The sequence below is a fragment of the Antechinus flavipes genome, chromosome 5 (genome assembly GCF_016432865.1).
Source record: "Antechinus flavipes isolate AdamAnt ecotype Samford, QLD, Australia chromosome 5, AdamAnt_v2, whole genome shotgun sequence".
Classification (NCBI taxonomy): domain Eukaryota; kingdom Metazoa; phylum Chordata; class Mammalia; order Dasyuromorphia; family Dasyuridae; genus Antechinus; species Antechinus flavipes.
Window position 1 is genome coordinate 172,623,615 of NC_067402.1, and position 6,105 is coordinate 172,629,719.

The window sequence follows — 6,105 nt, forward strand, 5'->3', positions numbered from 1 at the left end:
ATCATTATTCCTAGAAAAATTGTAGCTCTAAGCTGTTTACCTGCTTCTGATGATGGGTAAATAATTGTATTACCTCTATACAGGAACCAAAGACCATTTGTCCTCAGGATCTCCAGGGGGCAGATTGCTTTTTTTTTTTTAAATAGGCCAAGCAAATTTCATGCTGCCAGGATATAGTAAAGGATACAGTTATAGTAGAAAATAACTGTTTCACAACATAAACATTTATAGTAGCAAACTTCAAAGCCATGTCACTTTTGGTTTGAAGGTTGTTTCTCCGTTTATATTCTTCTTCCCTTCATTTAGTAACTTTTAACAAACAATAGATATTCTTAAAGAGGTCAATGATTAAAAAGAAAGGTTCTCTATTTATGGCAACATTTTTTTTGTAGTAGCAAAAAAAAAGATAATATCCTCAGTTATTAAACAAACATGAACACAATAGAATATTACTATAGTTCAAATGATGAGGAATGTGAAAAATATGGAGGAGCATGCGAAGATTTGTTTGAACTGATTCAAAGTGAAATAAGTGGAGCGGGGTGGGGAATATATGTGTGTGTGTGTGTGTGTGTGTGTGTGTGTGTGTGTGTGTGTATAATATGTAGAGAACACAAATGTAAAGAACAATAATAACAACAAAACTGAAGTGGAATGCTATGAAATTAGACTTGAAACTAGATCAAAACCAGTCCTAAAGAAGAAGAGGTATGGGCATGTACTGCCTTCCTCTTTTGCAGAAGTAGGGGACTATGGATGCAAAATATAGCATAAAATGTTGTATTTGGCTGCTGTGTTGTTGGTTGAACTTGTTTTCTTTTTTTCTTCTTTTATAAGGTGTGGCTCACTGAAAGGTGACAGAGAGATACATTGGTGAATGACTTAAATACAAAAGATACCAATAAAAATGAAAAAAAAAATCAGAGTATTTACTTTGTGCCTAGAAAAGAAACCTTTAAATTCCTGCATTGAATTCTTTGAAAATGTAGTTGAAGAAACATCTTTGTCTTACCTTTAACATGGATTAAATAGAAGACCTCCTAGAGTGTTTCAACATTTTATTTTGTTGTTGTTAAATATACATTTTTTTGGGGGGAAACATAAGATATTCTCACATAGTTATAAAGTTTATAGTGGTTTAAAATTTTATTAAAGCACAAAAGAATTATAACTATATATATGTATTGTACCTGAATTTACCTCTACTTTTTTTTTTATCTTTTCCCTATTCTTAATCCTTTTATGGTAGAACTTATACTCAGCTTACAGAAGATAGGAACAACTATTCTAAGCGTTTTCAGAGAGGCCTGTTTGTTGTATTATGATAGAGCAGCACAGTACAAAATTACACCTATGCCTTCTGTTGCATTACAATTAGGAGATACAGTAGATAGAATGCCAGGCTTGGAGTCAGGAAGACTCATCTTTTTGAGTTAAAATCTGGCCTCAGACACTAGTTCTGTGATCCTGAACAAGTCACTTAACCTTTATAACTTCAGTTTCCTCATCTGTAAGATGAGCTAGAAAAAGAAATAGCAAACCATTCTAATATCTTTGCCAAGAAAATTCAATATGAAGTTATGATGGAAGAGCAATTGCACAACTGATTTCTATCCTAAGCTGTTTAGAACAGAAAGAGTACATATGATCAAATGTTCTCCCAGTCAGAGCTAGGCATACCTGTTATCTACTGTTACCAACTATGGAAGGATTTGCAATATGACCTACATGGCAGAATTTGAAAGTCATGGAAAAGTTACCTTGTCCAAAACTTTTTCCTACTAGACTATCGATCTTTGAGTTCTCTCATTAGACATTGTACTCATTAAGATGATAACATCTTGGGATTTTTTTTGGGAAAAAAAGATGTTATTTGGGAGCATAAAAACTTCATCATTGAATGAAGTTTTCACATTTTCTAGCAAAGCTCTGAGGGAATAGGATAGAGGACAGGCAAATTTAGTTGGATGGAGGAGGCTTGTTTGAGAAATAGAATTTTTTTTTTCTGTTGGCTAGACCCTAGTGAATTGATAGAATGTGAAGGCATTTAGGGAGACTTAAGGGAAAAGATACTGAAAGAGATGAAAGCAACATGTATGTGGGGGAAGGGGTTGTCCTGAGAAGGTGGGGGTGGGACAAAAATAATTTCCTTTCCAATTTTGTGTAGAGCTAATTTTGCTCCCTTTTGTAGAGTTCCTTTTACATATTGAAGATGTGATTTTCCATAGATCAAATAGCATTGCATGTGGTAATAGAGGATTTACAAACTCCAGAGGATGAATTTTTACCTCTATTAAAATTAGAGAGATGCATCTGGGAGGGAGATGGGGAGCTCAACTCTTGGTATTTATACAAGCCATGTTGTGTGTACCCTCTTAAAGAAAAAGGCAAAAGGAAAAGTTTGTTTTCAATTTGTAGCATTGGACATTTTCACAGTTGAGGAAACAGGTACAGAGAAGATGACTTGTTCAAGATTACCCACACAGTGTGCAAAACAGGATTATATCCTGGATTTTTTTTTGACAGGTAGGAGGTACAGAGGATATAATGCTGTCTAGAGTTAGGGAGATCTAAGTTCAAATATATCCTCAGACATTTAATAGCTGTGTGACTCTGGGCAAGTCATTTTACTTCCTGCCTCCTTTGAAGGTTATGAGAATCAAATGAGATAATCATAAAGTATTTGGCTTGTAGTGCTAATTTTAGTATTATTTTTTGTCTCCATGTCTAGCCTTCTGTCCATCATATTAAGATCTACTCCTTTTCCTCTTCTATTTTAATCTCTCTGTGTATCTCTATGTCTGTCTCTGTCTATATCTCTATCTTTCTTTATCTGTCTCTCTCTTTGTCTCTCTTCTTAGACTTCTTTTTTATACAAAGGAGACTGGGATAGGCATGGGAGCTCTTATTTCATTGGTATAAGTTAAAAAATATTATCTATCAATGCAAATTAGCCCCTTCTCTGAAACTTATGGTTTGAAAATATTGCTTCTAAAAAACTTTCAGTTCTTGCTCAAGGTCACACAGGAATAAGAGGCTGCACAAAAAACCAGGTTTTCCTTGTTTTGAGGCTAGCTCTCTTCATCACAACTACTGTTTCAGTTATTTGTGTTTTGGGACAAAACATTTCAGTTCATCACTGACTATAATGTTCTTCTTTTCTAAAATATAATCATTCTCTGTGAGCAGATTTCTTGGGGAGCTTCTGGAGGCAGCCTTCATTTCGGTTTCAGAATAATAATCACCTCAAATGCAGCCAGGAGTTAAAGTCCAGTGCTTTATTGTCTCCTTCAAAATAGCCCAGTTAGTTTTCCTTGGTTCTGAGAGCTCTTGTTACTAGTCCTTTGCCTCTGCCAGCTTCAGCCTCCAGCTCTCTCTGAATCCTGCCTCTGAATCTCCCCACTGAATTCTGCCTCTCAATCTCCCCAACTGACTCCTGGCTGAGGCTTCAAGAGCTTCTTATATATGATCTCTTAAAAGTGTGAACTCACAGGTTGACTCCTCCTTTGAGTGGGATTGTGGGAGCTGTAACTTGTGAATCTTCTCAACTGAACTTGTGAATCTCATACTGAATCCTGACTTGTGAATCCCGAACACTAATGTGTGAACTAATGTGTGAACTCTTAAAGGTATGAAAGGTGTGAACTCTGAACTAGAGAACTGCTAAGCACAATGCTAAAATTAGACAACTGACTTATCACTTTGTAAGAATCCTAACAATTGACATCCTGAATTTTCACTTCAGTTCTCATCTTCACAAATGAGAAATATAAAAATTTCCACAGAATGGATATATCAATTGATAGAATGATCCATTCCTAGAAGTTGTCCTTCTCTTAAGATTTACATTAGTCATTTTGGAAAGGACATCATATCACCAACTCATGCTGATTTTGTACTTCACCAAAACTCCCAGATCTTTTTCAGACATATGTCTGTTCAATTATGTCTTTCTTACTCTGCTTCCATTTTTTTGCTTGTAAAAGTATTCTACTGAATTTCTGTAACACTCTATATTTGTCCTTATCTTCATAAGGTTAAGGAAGTGGATAAAGATAAGGATGAATACTGAGAGTTAAAAAGTTGTCCTTCCCTTTCCTGATATACTACTTTAATGGTCCATTTTTTCCAAGAGGACCAATGATATCACAGAGTGATGTCTTGACTTGTGGGTGAATTAGATTTAAGTGAAACAGAGTTATACAAAATTATCAGCTTCAGTCCTCTATTCCAGAGTCATTGAAGTCCAAGACAAAAATCAGGATGACTGTCAATGGCCCCGGAGGTAGTAGGAAACTTTGATGCTTTCACTGTTGGACCAAGCTCTGAGCTCTCCACAGTACCTGCTTCAGCCTCCTCCATGGCTGTTGTAACAAATTGTTTTCATCTGTCTGTTCCATACAGGGGAAGCCTTCATATGCTTGGGGTAAATATCCCCTAACTCACTGAAGGGTTTGAGACCTGTCAGTTACCTTCAACCTGGTTTAGCCGGTCTGCCAAGAGGATTTATCAGGGTGTGGCTGCTTCCAATGCTACAGCTTCTTGTAGCCACAGGTGAAAGAGGAGTGTCTAGTAGACACCAAAGGTGGATGAGCAGCCTTGCAAAGGGTTTGGCTAGCCCTCACATTGGAAGTGCTAGTCCTCCTTGAACACCCCACTCTAATGGTAATAAAGGTAAGAATCACTTCTCTGGAGTTTTTGTGGCCTTTGTTACCATGTGCAAAGCTATTGGAGAAAAGGAACTCTATAAAAGGGAACAAATTTAGCACTATTCTACCCAGTTTTCTTGTTGGTACAGCCACAAAGTGGTCCAATGATTCTAGAAGACAATTTGGAATAACAGGATCCAGCAGCAGCTGGTATGTGATATAGTGGGGATTCTTTTTTTGATTTAGCACCATGTCAGACATATTGTAAGCATTTCAGAAATGCTTCTTGATTATAGGAATCCACCCAATTTATCAGAAAAAGATATATACTATTTGCTATCCACTATGTTAACTTTCCTACCATCTTGTGTCATTTACAAATTTGATAAGTATGCTATTTATGTCTTCATCAAGCTATTGACAAAAATGTTAAATAGCACAGTGCCAACCATAACCCTTTGAGGCATTCCCTTGGAGACCTTCTGCCAAGCTGTGATAATATTTGTAAAGCATATAGCACTGTGCCTAGCATATAGTAGGTGTTTAAGAAAGGCTTGTTACTTCTTTTCCATTCCCATATTTTGACACTAAAGCATTATCATTCCTTGATGATAATGCTGAATACTGCTTGTTGTATTTGGAATACAACATACTATATTTGTATTTGGCACCAGGAAGATCTGAATTCAAATTCTGCTTCAAGCACTGACTAGTTGTAAAACTCTAAGCAAGTCCCTTTGAGGGGAATTGGGGGGGGTGAACCCTGAAATTGTGTCCCCTTTAATCTGTAAAAGAAGGGAGATTGGCATCTCAGGATTCTTCCCTACCCCCTTGGGAAAAGCATACCTTCTCAGTTATCTGGCCAGAGACATGGTCACACTCTCTACTGAGTTGAAGATTAGCCCAGGACCACTCCCCATAGCTGGAATTTAAGTGGTCTCCTGCAGTTGGAGATCTGGGTCTGATATTCCTATTGAATGGCTTGAAACTCTAAGATAAGAACTCTCTTTTCAACTGAAATCTAGGCCTGGAGGCATTGACAACATTGAGGGATTCTCATTCAATTTTGAATGGAAGCTCTAGCCTTAGACTGTTATAAAGGACAATTCTGAACTCCAAATCTCTGCAGAAGTCCAAAGTAGAAACTCTCTTGGCAAAGCTGCCTACCAGAATTCTAGCCCACTGTGAAAATATCCTTTTCTCAGTGATAACCTTTATTTCCCTGCCAGAACTTCTTGCCACTAAGAAGTCTGTCTTCCTAGCAAAGCTGGCTTTTCAGTGCCAATAAAAATTCCCTCTGCCATTCAGACTTTTCAAGTTTGCAAATTCTTTCACATTGGCCCTGTGTGCAGACCATAGAGGATTCTCACCTCCCTTCTCTACCACTAGACCTGCATCATTTTGACATCACTTGAAATTGTCTTTCAGAATTGTAGGAGCAACTTGCAGTTCTACC